This window comes from Agelaius phoeniceus, chromosome 36 (genome assembly GCF_051311805.1).
Source record: "Agelaius phoeniceus isolate bAgePho1 chromosome 36, bAgePho1.hap1, whole genome shotgun sequence".
Lineage (NCBI taxonomy): Eukaryota > Metazoa > Chordata > Aves > Passeriformes > Icteridae > Agelaius > Agelaius phoeniceus.
Window position 1 is genome coordinate 257,905 of NC_135300.1, and position 18,770 is coordinate 276,674.

The following is an 18,770-nucleotide window of genomic DNA, read 5'->3' on the forward strand; positions in this document are numbered from 1 at the left end:
ACAACCCTTCAACACACACACACTGCCTTCAGCTTACACACAAACCCACACTAAATCGGACCTCGACCGCTCTGCTAACCCCCGGCACGCGCTCACGCCCCTCCTCGGGAACGTGGTTCCCGGGAGCCCCCGAAAAATCCTCCTGCCTGACGAAAACCCCGGTCCCTGGACGGTCCGCGCCCAAACTTTGGCAATGAACGTCGCCTCGCTGACCGACCGGGACCGGGGAAAAAAAAACCCAGCCGGGGGGAAAAAAAAAAAAACCCCCCGGCTGGGGATTTTTTATTCTAAATTTAAAAATGAGTTGAAAAACCTGAAAGGCAAAAGTCATACAAGGTTACAACCCTACAACCCTTCAACACACACACACTGCCTTCAGCTTACACACAAACCCACACTAAATCAGACCTCGACCGCTCTGCTAACCCCCGGCACGCGCTCACGCCCCTCCTCGGGAACGTGGTTCCCGGGAGCCCCCGAAAAATCCTCCTGCCTGACAAAAACCCCGGTCCCTGGACGGTCCGCGCCCAAACTTTGGCGATGAACGTCGCCTCGCTGACCGACCGGGACCGGGGAAAAAAAAACCCAGCCGGGGGGGAAAAAAAAAAAACCCCCCGGCTGGGGATTTTTTATTCTAAATTTAAAAATGAGTTGAAAAACCTGAAAGGCAAAAGTCATACAAGGTTACAACCCTACAACCCTTCAACACACACACACTGCCTTCAGCTTACACACAAACCCACACTAAATCAGACCTCGACCGCTCTGCTAACCCCCGGCACGCGCTCACGCCCCTCCTCGGGAACGTGGTTCCCGGGAGCCTCCGAAAAATCCTCCTGCCTGACAAAAACCCCGGTCCCTGGACGGTCCGCGCCCAAACTTTGGCGATGAACGTCGCCTCGCTGACCGACCGGGACCGGGGAAAAAAAAACCCAGCCGGGGGGGAAAAAAAAAAAACCCCCCGGCTGGGGATTTTTTATTCTAAATTTAAAAATGAGTTGAAAAACCTGAAAAGCAAAAGTCACACACACAAGGTTAAATCCCGTCAGTATGCGCTCACACACTCAGAGACGAGCGGACTCAGACAGACACGTGCTGTCGCTCCCGCTCTTCCCGCTTACGTGCTTGGTGTGGCTCTTACTCGAGACGCTGAAGAACGTGCTTCGGATGCTGCCGCTCCTCGACGTCAAATGGTAGATTCTGGGGAAATCGGTAGCCTCGGGGACCTGTGAGACGACAGGAAGCGGTCGATGAGTGGCTATCTGACAGCTAAGACTTGTCCCCGCTCTGACTGATAAATATTCTACCCAAAACCTCATTAAAGACAGATGAACAGTAAAGTTTTTATAACTCTTCTACCTAACTGTGACTACATGCCAGGGCAGGGCAGCTCCGACCATAAGTGGTACAGTGTAAGTACATACAGTATAAGCCAACAAAGGTACACACAATGTAAGTACATACAGTATAATCCAGCATAGGTACATAAAGTATAAGTACATACAGTATAAGTCGGCATAGGTACACACAGTGTAAGTACATACAGTATAAGTCAACACAGGTACGCACAGTGTAAGCACATACAGTGTAAGTACATACAGTATAAACCAGCATAGGCATGCACAATATAACTACATACAGTATAAGCCAACACAGGTACACGCAGTGTAAGTACATACAGTATAAGCCAGCGTAGGTACATGCAATGTAAGCCAGGACTTGAGATAGCTCTCTGGAAGATTAATTCTTGAGCCCTAAACCCCTTGGGAAGATGGAACCTATCAAACTCCTACAGTCACGTGAGGAGGGTGTAAGACGCTCCCTCAGGAAGTCCAAGACAATGGCGTGGAAAAAAAGGCACTACCAAAGCCGGTAGTGAGAAGGAAGACGGATGACAACATCTTGTCCCTTTAAGACATTCCTGTTTCAAAGAGTAAAAATGTAAAGATGCCAGAATAAGGGATATCCGGAAAGGAACGTGAGTACAATATGGCCTACGTGGCACGGAATAGTGCCGATAAAGCATTGAGACATAACAAAGGCCTGTGACACATAAGACGATGGACACAGACTACATAACACAGACACAGACAACATAACATAGACACAGAAGACATAACACAGAGACGAGTGGCAACTGCCTGGCACTGTCCCCTTAGGGACCTGAGATTCCTAGTGCAAGATGAGCCAGAGGCTGATGATGCCAAAGGAAAGGAAGCCCTATGACGAGAGAACGTGATGATGAAATGGAACTCCTCAAAAGAAGTTAGTGCCGAAGCAGTTAAGAGGATGCTCGAGAGGCTCGGCGAGCCTAGAGAAGGAAGCCGACTGCTGGGTGACCGTGGCCGTAGCTCCGGACGTGAAGGCGAGCTCCTCGGGGGAAAGATCCGTGACGACGTCGAGTCGGGGGAGGCGGACGACGCAAAGTTCCCGAGAACGTGGAGATGGGTTGGAACTACCCTGCCCGGCAAAGGCTCTGGCGAGGCTGAGGGGAAACCCTCTCCCTTTACTTCCAGAGAGCCCGCCCCGCTACAGACCTGTCCCCTAAGCTGACATCTGATTGCCTCCTGTGAGAGTAAAGGCTTTTCCTCTGCTCCCGACCACTGGCCCCAACACTTAGCTTTTGGAAGAGGAGCGGTCAAAATCCATCCTCGGTCGGACGTGGACGTGGGTTAGGGTCATGGAGATGCTCTCCGTGTGTGCCTCGGTGCTGCCGTTTCCAAGCTTTGGCTACGAGCCTCCTCAGGGTACCTAAGACAAAACAGAAAACCTGACTATTGCCCTCAAAAACAGTAATCCCCGGGACTCCTCCGCACCACTGCCCCGGCTCACCTCAAATCTTGATTTGACTCCGGAGGCTGCCCGGAACATACCTGCAAAAAGAAAAGGGACACGCTTAGCATGCTGCGGTGTAACGCTCACCTATGGGTCAGCCTGCCTAAACTCCGACTCACCTGCCCTCCTCTGTTCCTTGGCGGGCCTAGGGCAGCGACAGCACCTGCAATGAAACAAAGCAGAAAAGCATGCTGAGATACTGTGAAAACGCAACCTCCCAAATCTGACAAGGATGCCACACTGATACCTTAAGCTCTCACCCACCTGGCATGGGCATGCTTGGGCAGGATAGATGGCAAGTGGACGACCTACAATAAAAAAAAACAAGAGGAGATGCTTAGAGCTGCACCAGAAACTGAGACATCAGCAACGTACTGCTTCTGTACGCTACTCAATGCTCACCTTGCCCACTCGGCCTTGACTGCTGCTCTCAGCCTTGACCTCCTAAAAAGAGAGACAAAGAACAATGCTGTAACGGCCACCATTTATGCTTCCTCTGCAGAGACAAATGGTGACTGACCTGCTCGGGGCAATCCCCTCACCTGGGATGGGGGGCTCTGCCCTGGATTTTATCCTTCTGCATCTGAAAGAAAGTTAGGACAAAAGTCAAAGGGCTGCAGGATAACTTAAGAGCTCCAGATATCTTGTGTGCATCTACACACCGCACCTAGAGTCCAACCACACCCCACATTACAAACTCCAAGTCCCCGCAACTTCTCCTATTGCACCAGGCTATGTGGCAGGGCAGAGCAGCTCCGGCACAATTGTGTGCAGACACCCGTGACACAGGACAGACAGGACGTGACAAACAATGTACACAAGACACAGACAGAAATCTTGAGACAAGAAGCATTACTGCAAGGAGCACAAGGACACAAAATTAGACGACTGAGGTAAGACCGATGGCGAGCTGATGAGGCTCAGAGAAAGAAACCCTGGAGAAAGAAGACGCTAAACTGAATGATTTAGTCCAAAAACTGCAAAGATGAATGCCCAGGAGGCCTACGGTCAGAATCCTCTACATGTCCTCACATTCTTACAAGTCCTAGTCCACCATAATAGAACCTTCCAGGCTGCAGTTGTCCATACAGCTCAGAACAAGACCTGAAAAGACACCTGACCGGATGCTTCTAAAGAGACAAGAGAGTCTGATGCCTGAGCTCCTGAGGAGAAAGTTCTATGGCCTGGGTGCCAGGCCAAGGAATGCAGAGATCACAGATGCTAACAATGATGCCAGGGTTTCTGACAGGCCCCACAAAGGGCTAAGGTAAAGAACATGACATATCGAAACAACACATAATACACAAAAGACAAGTGACACGATACACACCGGGACTGCTCTGCCCTGCGCACCTCAGCACTGTGATCCAAAGTCAGGTTTTGCTTTTATGGGGCCTAAGGGGCCACTTCAAGGACACCCCCCCAACTCCTAAGTGGACTCAAAAACCCCTCCCAGTAATTCCCAAACCAGCCCCCTGCTTTCATCCCCTCTGTGGGTCGTGGCCCTCTACTTATCTCTCGCACAGCTGGGGATGCCGGTCTCGGGTGTGAAGAAAGGCCACCTCGTCAGCCAGGAAGGTCCTGCTGGCACCGGGCTGGTGTCTCTCACACAGCTGTATTAAAGAAAACCAAACATCAGTGCCTGATCTTGGCAGCCCATCGGCCAAAACCCCACAAGTCTGCTACTCACCGTGCTCCTAAGAACGCTCGGCTGCTCGGGCCGCACGCTTCAGGCACGCTCGGAGACCGAGGCCGTCGTCACGGAGGGTGCCTGGGTTAAGAGGAGATGAGGTGATTTGGCATGGCTGAAACCTGAGGGGACCCTCGCTCCTCCTCCCTACTTCCCCGACTCACCGCAACTCCTTGGCAGCTGCTGAGGGCCACCTGGATGGCACCTTTAAACGGAAGAGTTCAGGGTTTCATCACCAGGTCCTGTAACGCATCCACAGGGCTCACACATGCAGGGAACCCGGTGCATCGGCCGGCTGGTGACGGGGGCTTGGCAGGCTCCGAGTGGATTGCCTAAACCACAAAAAAGAGAATGGAAGCTTAGAGCAGCACCAGAAACTGAGACTGGAGCAATAACAACTACTTCTCTCCGCTGCTCACCTTGACTGCTGGTATCCAGATTTACTTCCTAAAAAGAAGGACAAAGAACAGAGCTGTAACAGAGTCACCACATACACTTCTGCTGCAGAGACAAATGGTGCCTCACCTGCTCGGGGGAAACCACACACCCGGGATGGGGCCCTCTGGCACACATTTAATCCATCTGAATCTGAAAAAAATGTCAGGACGAGGGTCAAGCTGTTGCAGGATAACTTAAGAGCTCCACATATCCTGTGTCCATCTACAAATCCCATCTAAAGTCCAACTACACCCCACATTACAAACTTCAAGTCCCCGGGACTTCTCCTATTACACCAGGCTATGCGGCAGGGCAGAGCAGCTCCGGCACAAATGTGTGCAGACACCAGTGACACAGGACAGGACGTGACAGACAACGGGGACACAACATGGACAGAAATCTCCTGGCAAGGAAAATGGCTGCGAGGACTGAGAGAATGCAAAAGGGGATGACCGAGGGGAGACCGATGGTGAGCTGATGAGGCTCAGAGAAACCTGGAGGAAGAAGATGCTAACCGAATGATTTATTCCAAGAACTGCAAAGATGGATGCCTGAGAATCCTACGGCCAGAAGCCTCTACCTGCCCTCATGTTCTTTCAAGTCCTAGTCCGCCATAATGGATCCTGGCGGGGCACAGCTGTCCACACAGCTCAGAACAAGACCTGAAAAGACAGCTGACCGGATGCTTCTAAAGAGACAAGAGAGTCTGATGCCTGTCTGAGCTCCTGAGTCCAAAGTTCTATGGCATTGGTGCCAGCCCGAGGAATGCAGAGAGCACAGATGCTAACAATGATGCCAGGTTTTCTGACAGGCCCCTCCAAGGCCTAAGGTAAAAGACATGACATATCCAAACACACATAACACACAATAGACAAGTGACACGATACACACCGGGACTGCTCTGCCCTACACACCTCAGCACTGAGATCCAAAGTGAGACTTTGATTTATGGGGCCTAAGGGACCGCTTCATGGACAGCCCCCACCTCCAAAGCAGACTCAAAAACCCCTCCCAATAATTCCCAAACCAGCATCCTGCTTTCATCCCCTCTGCGGGTCGTGGCCCTCTACTTATCTCTCGCACAGCTAGGGATGCCGGTCTCGGGTGCGAAGAAAGGCCACCTCGTCAGCTGGGAAGCTCCTGCTGGCACCGGGCTGGTGTCTCTTAGACAGCTGTATTAAAGAAAACCAAACATCATTACCTGATCTTGGCAGCCCATCGGCCAAAACCCCACAAGTCTGCTACTCACCGTGCTCCTAAGAAGGCTCAGCTGCTCGGGCCGCACGCTTCGGGCACGCTCGGAGACCAAGGCCGTCGTCACAGGGGGTGCCTGGGTTAGGAGGAGATGAGGTGATTTGGCATGGCTGAAACCTGAGGGGACCCTCGCTCCTCCTCCCTACTTCCCCGACTCACCGCAACTCCTTGGCAGCTGCTGAGGGCCACCTGGATGGCACCTTTAAATGGAAGAGTTCAGGGCTTCCTCACCAGGTCCTGTAACTCGTCCACAGGGCTCACACGTGCAGGGAACCCGGTGCGTCGGCCGGCTGGTGACAGGGGCTCGGTGTACTCCAAGCGCATTGCCTAAAGTGCAGAAACAGGAACAGATGCTTAGAGTTGCACCGGAAAGTGAGACTGGAGCAATAACAACTGCTTCTGTACGCTACTCAATGCTCACCTTGGCCACCTCACCTTGACTGCTGATATCCAGCTTTACCTCCTAAAAAGAAAAAGAACAGAGCTGTAACAGAGTCACACTTTACACTTCCCCTGCAGAGACAAACGGTGACTGACCTGCTCGGGGGAACCTCCTCACTCGGGATGGGTGGATGGATTTTGCCCTGGATTTTATCCTTCTGCGTCTGAAAGAAAGCGAGGACAAAAGTCAAAGGGCTGCAGGATAACTTCACAGCTCCAAACATCTCCTGTCTATCTAGGAATATCATCTAGAGTCTGGCAACACCCCACAAACTGCAAGTCCCTGGGACTTGTCCTCTTGCAGCAGGCTATGCGGCAGGGCAGGGCAGAGCAGCTCCGGCACAAATACGTGCGGACACCCGTGACACGGAACGTGACAAACAGGGGGACAACAAACACAACACATTATGCTTGTGGTGAGGGTCTCGAGGGGAAAAGGCAAAAGGGACCCCAAAGACACACTAGGTAACACGGTACACCGGACAACACGATGTCGACCGGAACTGTTCTGTGCTGCCCGCCTGAAAGCTGCCATCAAAAGTAGAACCTCTCCCTTTAGCTGTCCTAAGAGGCCCCTTGGAGAAGATTGCTTTTCCCTCTGCTAATTTTTAAATCTGTCCCACGAACTCCCAACCCGCTACTCTCCCATTGTCCCAACTCCAGGCCGTGGCCCTGACTTATCTTTTGGATGATTGGTGATGTGGATCCACGTTGCACCTGAAATGAGTCTGCCTCGGAGGGCCCCATGATTGCCTGTTAGCCCCTCGGTCAGCTACAAAAAAGAAAAACAAAACCAAAGTATGAGTACAGAGGTATGTGGGCCAAATCCCAGCGAGTCAGCTACTTGCCCTCTCCTGAGTGTGCCTGGCTCCTTCAGGCTCCAGCTTCATCCTGATTCTAAGGCTGTGGCCATTATTATGAGTGGCACCTGGGTTAGAGAAAGGTAAAGTGAAATGGCATTCCTGTGAGTGCAGTGGATGACCTTGTGTGCTGTAAGATATGTGAATGCCTCTGCTCGGCTTCTAAAAGGCCTTGGGTGGGGGGCTCAAATAGACACCCTTTTTCACCCTGCTGCCTTCAAAACCACCCCCCCCAACAATAACTCCTAACTAGATACCCGCTCAGCCTCCCTCTCCTAATCACAATCCTCAACTCACCTGAAGCCTCAATCTCAAACATCATCTTGGACCCTGGGCAGATCCCTCTTGTGACACGATGAATCTGCTGCAAAAAGTGTTGTAGTTGACACAAGCTGGAGTCTCTGGAAGCTGCACTCCTCCTAAAAAAAAAAATAAAAAAAAATAAGAACAAAACCAGAAATTACAAATGCACTTTACCACCCCTAAACACAAAACCCAAAACTGTGAACTTAAATACTCCCTGTATTCCATGCTGTTTTCTTCACAGTATCTTCAAAGCATCTGTTGCTTTAGATGCCCAGAAACACCTGCTGAAAACAAGCTGAGATAAGCTGAAAAAGCTTCTTCACTCAACTGAGAGGAGAGCTCTTATCCCAGCACATCCCAGAGAGGGAATGAAGGCCCTGAGCAAAGGCGGGGGTTAATATACCCCTGATGGTGCCCGCCTCTCGTTCCCATGGCACCCAGGAAAAGGGAGGGGGCCAATCCCACCGGGTATAAAAACCCTCAGAGCAGCTGCTGCTGTTTGGCTCCTCTGACTCAAGTTCAAGGGGCGAAAAGGGCTTGTTATAGAAGAAAATTCTTCAGAAAATTAACAGCACTTTCTTTTTTGCAACAACTACTTGGAGTAAAAGGGCAGGAAACTGGTAAGAAATAATATTTTCTGTTTAGGCAGTCTAACTAGATAAACTGGCTAATTTGCTGTTAACTTACGTAATTATTCCTTAGTGGCTACTAAGTAGTACTTCACGTGTGACTAAGTCCAGTGGTGAAGAATGCTTATGATATGAATTGTCTAAGTCTCCTTGGGACCTCTAATTAGGCCTATCTACATTATAAGTGAAAATAAGAAAAATAAAAGCTTCCCAGGCAGTGTAAGGGTTAAGTGCATGCCAGGCTCACCCTGCTCTGAGATACTTGGTCCTATGGGACAGAAAGAAGGGCCCTGAAATGTATTTTTAAACTCTTAAAATGTTGAAAAAAGCAGAGCTTCCTTCCAGTGAACCCCTTAAACAGAGGAAATGGGGCAGTTACCTCTACTGAAACTAATACAATAGCAAATAAATAGCTTCTGCCCTTTAATTTATTCTCCTTAAGTACTGGGAAAAGAGCGGTTTTCCTCACTTTAAATCTCTCCGGTGATGGAAAAAGAGGGATTCAAACTCTTAAGATGGAGGGTATAGCTGGGCTTCTCCCTCAATTTAGGCCTCAGGACAACAAAACGGGGGCAGCTACCCTTAATTCAAATGCATAAGAAACATTGTCCCAAGATTTTCCCCTTCTACTTAAACTGGAAAATAATTGAAAATGAGGACTCCCTGTCAATTAACACCCCGAACAGCATAGAAAAGGCAGGGATTCTTTCAACTGAGACCACTAAAATTGCAGGGGAAGCAGAGTCCCTCCCAGTTTGAACACAAAAAATAAAGGAAAAGGAAGCTTTTTCCCTTTTTTCTAAACCCTTTTTCTCCTAATAACCCCTCTCCTTTCTGGGAGTGCTGTGGAGGGTCTGGGGGCTCTGGGGAGGGACTGGCACAGTAAAAGGGGAAAGTTGAAAGCCCTCTCCTGGAACCCCAGATGCTGCCTGGCCTGCTCAGATGCTGCCCCTTGGCAAAAGGGCTCTTCCCTTGGCATTTTCTCAAAGTGATGCTCCGTGCCGAGGTGGGTCCGGCTGCTCCCTAGTCTGTGCTGGATGCTCTGACCGTAGTTCCTGGAGGGACCCTTGGGATGCTCCTGTTAGCCCCTCTGGACTAGCGGCTCCCTGTGCGGGTGTGCCCGGGTAACCCTCTGAAAGCAGCTGGGCACACGGGGGCTGCTAGACCTTGGAGTGGGCTTGAGGTGAAGAAAGGTCCTGTGAGGAGTTCCTTCCCCTGCACAGCCCTTCGTCTGCCCCTTAAACCATGGGCTGCCAGACTTTCCTTTCTAAGGAAATTAACCGTCTTTCCTCTCTGGGTGCCCGTGGCCGAAACCTCCTCCAAAACTGCAGAGAACGATTTCTCACGGACCGCGGCTGCTGACACCGAGAACTCTCGCCGCCCTTGGAGGGCCACGTGCCTCCTGCGAACGGACGTCGACGCGCAGCGGGGGTGAGTTTGGCTTTACGGGGAAGAGGGCCGGCGCAGGATTTCTCCGGGAGCAAAGCTGCCCCCGCCGAGAACTCGGGCTGCCCTGGCAGTGCCGAGCACTTCCTGCAAACTGGCGTCGGGAGATGCGGGGGGTGAGTTTTTCTGTGCAGAAGTTCTCCCAGACCAAAGCTGAGAGCATCTAACCCTAACCACAACAACTTAGCTGGGTCTAAAACTTACAACCTTTGGACTGGCAGCGTGGGACCCAACCCGCTGTGCCACTGCTGGCCCCTTGCTCAAGCGTTCCCCTGCAGTCCTAAAACTCTGCCTTTTCGGAGGGGGTTTCCTGTGACCCTGACCGTAATCTTCAAAATATGCTAAAGACTCATAAAATGGCTTTGAAAAAGCCCCAACAATACCCTAAGAAGTCCCAGAAAAGTCCCTTCCAAAATCCCCTAAATACCTTTAAAAGTCCTGGAAAAAAAGCCTCACAAAGACATGCTCAGTCTCCGAACTCTACCTCTTGCTGTCTAGCCCACAGATGTCGGCCCTACCTTTTTGCAGTGGGTCTGTTGTCCTCTGAGGGTTCTGTCATTGTCCTGCTGTGTGAGGGTTGCTGTCTGGTCTCGCTGTTAGGGTTGCTGGGTTGTGCTGCTGTTGGGGGAAAAGGCTGTTTTTAGGGGGGCTGCTTCGGCTGAGGTTAGGGCTGGGGTGAGGGGTGGTACAGCTGTACCGCGCACCCCTGATCTCCACTGGACTGTCCAGCCCTCAAGCCCTCTCCCTTTACTCCTCAACCGGTCCCTCTGCCCCCCAGCCCTCAGCTCCTGTGTGTTACCCTTGACCCCTCTCCTTTGCCCCGCAGCCCCCAGCTTCTCTGTGTCACCCTACGGCTGCCCCTGCCACCCTCAGCGTCTCTGTGTGTCACCCGCTGTCTCCTCTCCCTGTTCCTCCCTCAGCTCCCAGCCTCTGTCACCCTCAAGCCCCCACAGTGCCCCTCAAGCTGCCCCTCAGCCTCCATGTGTTGTGCCATGAAAAGACCCTAAAAAAACCTAAAAATTCCCTGAAAACCCCCTAATCTTCAAAATGTCCTATAAACCCCATGAAAACCTAAAAATAGCCTCAGAATGCTCTTAGAATACACTGGAAATACAATACTTTTAAAAAACCCCTAAAAATCCCCAAAGAACTTTTAGAAATCCCTAAATATACCCTAAATAGTCCCAAAAGAGCTCTAAAAATACCCCAACAATCCTTAAAATGCCCTGATAAGACCCTAAAAAAGCCTAAAAATTCCCTCAAAAACCCTAAAAATACCCTAGCCCTAAAAAGTCCTCCACATACCCTCAATAGTCCTAAAAAAACCCCAAGAACACCCAAATCCCCCCCCCAAACAATTCTTAAAAGTACTAAGAAAGCCCTTAAAATACCCTAACAAAATCTTTTAAAAGCCCTGAAAAAGCATCCTAAATGTTCCCAGAAATTTCCTGGAAAACTCCTCCAAAAAAGCCCTAAAATATCCTTTTAAAGCCGTGAGAAAAACCCTAAAAAGAAACCCTAAAAAACTGCTCAGCCCCCAACTCCTACCTGTCACTCTCTAGACCACAAACATCATTGCTACCTTTTTATTAGGGTTGCTGCCTGCAGCTGCTGGGAGACTTCTGGGGCTGTCCCAGCATTGGGGTTATTGCCTTGTGCTGCTGTTGGGGAAAACTGGGGTCCTAGGGGTGCTCTTTAGGGTGACCTTGGGGTTGGGTTGAGGGCTGCTGCACCTGTACCCTAACCCTACCTGGTACCCTGTGTCCTTTGTACCCCTAACCCTCGGTGTGAGCTCTCCATCTGTCAAGCCTCCCGCTCCTTGCCCCTCAGCCCGCAATGTCTGCGTGCCACCCCGAGACCTCTGACATTGTCCCTTGGCCCCCTGGCCTCCACTGTGCACTCTCCACCTGGTTAGGGGTGGTTTTTAGGGTAAGGTTAGGGGTGGTGTGAGCGCTGGTTCACCTGTCACCCTCAAGCAGCCCCCACTTTGCCCCTCAAGGCATCTGCTCCCCCTCACCCTTTTCCTGTCACCCTCAAGTTCCCCACTCTCAGCCTCTCAGCATCTCTGTGCCACCCTGGAGCCCCCCAGTTGCTCCTAACGCCCCCTTCTGCCTCTCAGCTCCCCCCATCCTCTGTGTCACCCTCCAGGCCCCTCCCCTCAGCCCGCAGCCCCCTGTGACACCCTGCAGCCCACAGACGTTGTCCCTGCCTGTCTCGCCTGGGTGTTGTCCTGCTGCGAGAGCCGCGCCGTCCTCCGAGGGTTCGGGCTCCTGCGTGCTGCTGCAGGGGACTCACGGGTGGGCGGTGGGTGAAGTAACGGATGGAGCGGGAAGTGTGGTGGGACGGGTTAAGGGCGGAGTGAGGGATGGAGCAAGGGCGGGCTGGAAAATAGAGTAGGGTTAGGGGCGGAGAAGGGGACACAGCAGCAGAGGGCTGAGGTGGGGAGGTGAGTGTTAGGAGGAAGCGTAACTCCGTAACTCCAAGACCGAGTCTGCAGCCAACGAGAACTCTGAGTGACCTGGGAGCGGTGAACGTCTTTGGCAAACTGATGTAAGGAAACTGGGGTGATGAGTTTTGTTTCCCTTGGAAAAGGGATGGCATTTGTGTCCCTGGGCCTGCACCCTGCCCGGGACCTTTGATCTCGAGTGGGCTGCCACCTCCTAAAATTCCAAACATCGCAGGTGAGGCGGAGGGCTGCAAATTTTACTTGGGGTAGAAACCAATTTTGGATTTAGCTGAAGTCTGCTGGTGAAACTTGTGTAGTCTGTTAATCGGTGTGCTTGCAAAAAGGCCTGCAGAGAGAACAAAGGAAGTTCGAGGATTCTGTGGGAAAAAGAGAATCTGGGTTACCACCGAGTGCACGGCCTCGTCCCTGTGTGAGTAAAAGTTTGAGGTTTTGCCGGCAGCATCGCTGAGTGCTGAGGGGTCCCCTGGTCCATAGGGCAACTCGGGAGGGTTTGCTTCAGGCTTTGCTTGTGAAAGGTGTGAGAAAAGCAAGCAGCTCTGAAGCAGATGAGCCCCCTCTTGCCTGTTGAAGTGTTGCATAAATCAAAGATAAACCTCAAGGTCCCTTCCCACCCAAACCATTCCGTGATTCTTTGCCCTGGAGGCCAGGGTGCACCTGTCACCGCATTTCTCTTCACAGAGCAAAGCAAGGCACAATTCTCCCCAAGAATATTTCTGGGATTCACATTCTCTGAACCTCAGAGGAAGTAAAATCAATTCTTATCTCATGTGCTGTACCTGTGTTTGTGCCGAAGTAGAATGCAACGTGGAGATTGTTTACCCAAAGTGAGGGTGTTTTGTTTCCTTGGCCTGTCGGGGCCAAGTGTGTGTGCGTGTCGGGACTCTTGGGTGACAGTCACGAGTTGTGTGCGGGGTTGAGTACTTGGCAGATTGGGTTTAGATGTAATGTAATATAGTATAATAAAGCAATTAATTAGCCTTCTGATAAGGCAGAATGCAGATTGGAAATATTTGCACATATGATATTAAAGGACATGTGAACCACCTTTCTGTGAGACAAAGACACAAGACTTGGCCCATCCCTAACTTAGGACACAGCTAAAAAATAATAGATAAAATAATTTTTAACCTATTTTTGAAGAACTCTCTAAAACTAATGGCAGATGATATAGCTATTTTATCTGGTAAGCTTCCATGCAAAGTTTCCTGCTGATGCTGCCTCAGACGGATGGAGATTTGGGAGGAGGGGGAAGAACCAAGTGCCACGGGGCTTTATTGGATGAGCCTTGAAAGGTTTCTGCAAGCTTCTATTGCAAGGTTGATGAACCTTGTGTTTGTTAACTTCAGTTTTGCTCAGTGTTTTAACCCTGCTTTGTCTCCTGTGGTCCAGATGACACATTCACACATCTTTAGAAAATTCAGTGGGATGCTCTTCAAACAACATGTGACTTTGCACCAGTGAGGCCAGAAACTTGATGGTTTTACCTCAATCTATAGTTTTTCAATATTGCTATAGAAAGTGCTTTTCTGTGAAATGTCTACTTTGGTTAGATCATGCAAATTGAGTGCTGGCTACTTCCATAAGATGAAGAGTAAGAATAACTCAGGAATGTTTCATCATCTGTCTCTGCACTGGTCAGAAATGGTAATTCGAGCTCAAATCTGTAGAAATTTAGCAAAAGAAGTTGGACACTCAGAGGATAAAAATAGAAAAAAAATGCATTGGAAGGATTTTTCCTGCTAGTGAGTGAGTTTTTACCTGTAGGAGCATCGGGGGGGTAGCACGGTCGGGACGGACGGGGACGAGAAGTCCTATTGCTATAAGCTGGGTGATATGGGGTGACCTTCAAATGAGGGCCGTCTTCTCCTAGGAAATGAAAGAAGTAACAGGTATCCATAGTTAATGAGCCTAGGATTTCTAGCTCTTGAAGGTCAGATTTATCAGCTTTAGAATTATCCATGTAAGTTTGGTGTTTCTGGCTGGGAGTTGGAGATACGTGATGATTATCATATGACCAATACTTATCAGGAGTAACATTATCAAAACCCTTTGGGAAAGGGAACTAGACAGGTTGAACAAGGTTTGTCAGGGCTTGTGTCAGATAGACGGATGGTATCGGAGCCTGCAGACCTGGCTAAAGCAACCCGGACATTCGTCTTTGGTTGATTGACAGGTAAAGCTTCTGTTTGTGCTGCCTGTGCGACTGCTTGCGCTGTTTGAGCTGTAAGAGCCCTTTCAATTTTTTCTCCTAGAGTTTTTCCAAGTTCATTTGCCTGGATGATTGCCACTTGCTGTGGACTCCCAATTTTGTTACAGGCATCCATCATTTCAGGCACTGTGGGTTTTTCTTTTCCTAGGGCTTTGATAACTCTTTTACATTCTGCATTGGCATTATTTTCAATAATGTCCCGTATCATTATTGGGCGAGCTATATCATCGCCGCATTGTCTTTCTGCTCCTTGCGTTACCCGGCCCACAAATGCGTTACCATTGCGTTACCATTTATGGTTCAGACGAGTCTTGCCTAATCAGAGTATAGGCTTTTTCAAAACTTCCTGCAGGCTGAATTTGCAAAACAGCTCTGCGAGCCATCTTTTTAATGTCATCTAATGCTGTTTTGGGTAAATTCACTCGATTATCATTCTGATCATCAGGAGGGTCACCAGTCAGCTTAGACATGACAAGGGTACGAAGGTCTGCATCGGTACTTTGTCTATAAGTGGCTAGTACCCCTGTGAGCAGTCTTTTCCATTTGAGTTCCCATAGCGTATATTGTGAGTCTGTGAGAATTATACTAGCAAGATTTTTACAGTCATTTGGTGTGAGTGTGTGTCCTTCCAGGACTGTCCTTTTCAGCAGTTGCTTAAAATATGGGGAGCAGATACCACCGTCCCTTATTGCTTTTCGCAATTCTTTTATCTCAGGAGGTGGGATAGCCACCCGTGTTCTAGGACCGGCGGCTTGCTGGCTGAATGGCACAGGCATAGCTAGAGGATTTAGACTTTCTTCTTTGCAAATCTGGCCTCTGACTTCATCCTAGTCTGCTAGTTGAAAATTATCGGAAGATTTTTGTGGGTTTTCTAACTTGGGATTAATGCTGACGAATTTTCAGCGTTTAGTGTCTCTTTTTGGGTCAGAAATCTGTCCCAAACACTGGGGGGACTCTGAAGCTGTTTGGGAACAGTTCTTTTTCAAAATTCTTTTGTGTTGGATCAAAGGGTTGGCATTGGCAGGGTAAAGACCCTGAAAATAATTTGGCAGATCAGGAAGCTAAAGATGCAGCAGAAAATGGAGCTGAAAGAGTTAATATTAACTCCAAATGAGGAAAAATTGGAAATTCCAAAGTTTAGGGAAGCAAAAAAAAGAAGGCGAATTAAGATAGGTGGCGAAAAAGATAAATGGGGGAAATAGAAACATCTTGATGGAAGACAGATAATAAAATGCTTACTAGGGAATAGCAGAGGACATGTATCAAAACGTCCAGTGGGATACTCAGGCTTTGTGCGATCATTTTTTTTAAGGAACTATGGATGCATTGCGATTTTTGGAGTAGAAAAACAAGTAACTGAATGATGTATAATTTGCCAAAGGATAAATAAAAGGGTGATGAGAAAAACAACATAAGAAGGTCGTGACTTAACTCGTCGACCATTTCGAAGTATCCAAGCAGAAGTTTGCTTTGGTATGCTCTGGATTTATTTGTAAAAACCGTTTAATCCAGGAAAAAAAAAAGGATATACCACATGCTGGGCAGGGGGGAGATTGTAAGAAAATAACATTTTTAAAGGCAATAAAAGAAAAACGGTGAAAGTATAAGGCTGGGAAAGAAATATTACCTCATCCATTCCTGTTTGTTCCCCCACTCGTTCGCGGCTGCCCCAGCCCCTGTGCCGGCTCCGGCCCGGTCCGTCTGTCCCGGCCCGTCTGTCCCGGTCCCGGCCGCCTGGCCCGCGGCCGCTCCGCTGGCCGTGCCGGGCGGAAGGGGCGGGGGGTCCGCCCTGCCGCGTGCACCGTGGGTAGCGCGCTGACCGCACCGAGGGGGGGTCCCGTCTGTCCCATCCCCGGCTGCCCTGACTCTGCTCGGCTCCCGCCGCTGCAGCCGGGGTCAGTCGCCGGCTTTGTCTCTGCCGGATCAGCCGCCGTGAGCCATGTGGGGCCGATCCACGCTGCAGCTCGGTCTGCACCGGAACAGCCCCTGGGACGATCCCGGCTGCAGACCCCGCCTTTGGAGGACCGAGACTGTGAGCTGTGCCGAGCCCCTCGGGCGATTCCCCCTGCAGACCCCGCCTTTGGAGCATCCAGACCCTGAGCTGTGCCGATCCCCTCGGGCGATTCCCCCTGCAGACCCCGCCTTTGGAGGACCGAGACCCTGAGCTGTGCCGATCCCCTCGGGCGATCCCGGCTGCAGCCCCCGCCTTTGGAGCATCCAGACCCGGAGCTGAGCCGAGTTCCCCCGTCCCGCCCTGAGCTCCGTTCCCTTGGTAACCACAGCTCCGGCTGCTCAGCGGAACTCTCTAAAGGAATCACCTTATCGAAACACTAAAAGTTCAGGTAAAAGAAAGCCCTCTCCTGATTCATCCTAAAAATACGGGAGAAAAACTATAGAAGATAAAAATCCAAAAAGAATGGGATAAAGGGATTGGTCTATTTCCATTAAAAGAGGCTCCCATAGGAGGGGGCGGACCAGGGTTTGTAAATGCTCCTTTGACTTCGTCTGAGGTCTGAAATTTTAAGAAATAAATAAAAGGGATATTTGGAGGATCCCATAGGCATAGCTGAACAATTAGACCAATTTTTAGGTCCAAACATTTATACTTCAGAAGAGATGTGGTCTGTAGTGAAAATAATATTTTTCTCAGGAAGAAAGGCAATTAATCAGAGCAGCTGAAATAAAAGCTTAGGAAAAAAGATCATCTGCGGGGACCCCCAGAGAAGACAAAATGCCAACTGTACCTCCTGAGTGGGGTAAAAATAACGAGGAGGGGAGTAAACACATGAATAATTATTGTAATTACATAATCAAAGGAATAAATGCGACAGCATATCAAAGGCGAAATGCAGGGGAAAAGAAAAAGGTTTTTAAGGGACAGCTTTTCGAGGGGAAAGAAGAAACTGCAACTAAATAGATAAACAAACTTAAGAGAAATAGGAAAATGGTCCTAAATAAGCAGAAGATCTGAAAATCTTTAAAGAGATGGGCACAGAGGAGGAATAGGGAGGTCATAAGCTCTAATTTTTTGGGGGGAACAAATACCATCTGGAGCCTGTGATAACTTTAAAAGTGGGTCCCCAAGAAGAAGAATTGGAATTTGTAATAGACACAGGGGCAGAGAGAACCTGCCTGTTAAATATTCCAAAAAGTTATAGTGTGAGCAAACGTATAGTGAAAGTAACAGGGGCAAAGAGGGAAAGTTTTACATTTCTGGTCATTAAAGATGTAGTAATTGAGGGAAGAAACTAAAATTTGGATGGGAGATGTCTTATTGGTCCCAGGGGCAGGTAGCAATTTATTGGGAAGAGTCTTACAAGTGCAATTAAGAACAGGAGTTATATCAGAAAATGGGAAAATGACAGCTAGAGTTTTAAAATTATTTAAAAGAGGATGAAGAAAAAAAAAAACAACAAAGAAGTTTGAGGTGGGGAAGGAAATAGGGGAAGATTAAATATCGACCCCATAAGGGTTACAATTGAGAGAGAAGATTGTCCCATACATGTACGTCAGTATCCTGTATCTTTAGAAGGACGGGAAGGTTTGAAGCCAGTAATAGAAGGACTAATAAAGGATGGGGCATTAGAACCTTGTATGTCTCCTCATAATATCCCTGTTCCCCCAGTAAAGTCTGATGGGAGTTATAGACTAGTACAGGATTTAAGGGAGGTTAATAAAAGAACTCAGACTCACTACCCAGTGGTAAAATATCTTAGACACTTAATAAATAAAAGTAGCTAGAAAACCAACCATGAGAAAATTGCAAGAATTTTATTCATTCTCCCTCCCTCCAAAGAGAGAGATCAGAAAATTACCTAGATTATTGAAATATTATAGATTGAGGGGTACGCACAAGTAGCAAAATTTGTGTATGAAAAAAACGGACAGAAGGAGACGATATAAAACAGACCAAAGAAGATCTTGTTAAATTAAAAGAGTTAAGTTAAAACTAGCCTAAGTACCAGCTTTAAGCTTACCTTTGTTAGAAAAGTCATTATCATTTATACATAAATACAGAAAATGGAGTACCTCATAAATCTTTAATTCAAGAGTAAGGAAGAGTAAAAAAATATCTAGTAGCTCATATATCAAAGATGTTGGACTCAGTAAGCCACAGCTAGCCAGTAGGTATTTAACAGCTACTGCAATCCTAGTAAAAGAAAGTTGTAAGCTTACTTTTGGAAGTAATTTAGTT

General features: G+C 49.0%; 1 long non-coding RNA gene across 1 annotated transcript; it reads right to left on the bottom strand.

Moving 5' to 3' along the window:
* LOC129134244 (uncharacterized) lies at nt 1–8,364 on the bottom strand. Its single transcript, XR_013185955.1, has 15 exons — nt 7,816–8,364; nt 6,755–7,586; nt 6,639–6,680; nt 6,377–6,544; nt 6,213–6,293; nt 5,051–6,135; nt 4,945–4,972; nt 4,690–4,857; nt 4,526–4,606; nt 3,378–4,448; nt 3,238–3,279; nt 3,100–3,143; nt 2,955–2,998; nt 2,833–2,873; nt 1–2,751 (listed from the first exon to the last, which is right to left on the bottom strand). It is a non-coding gene; the product is annotated as an uncharacterized LOC129134244 (long non-coding RNA).
* Between the last annotated feature and the right edge of the window lie 10,406 nt (nt 8,365–18,770).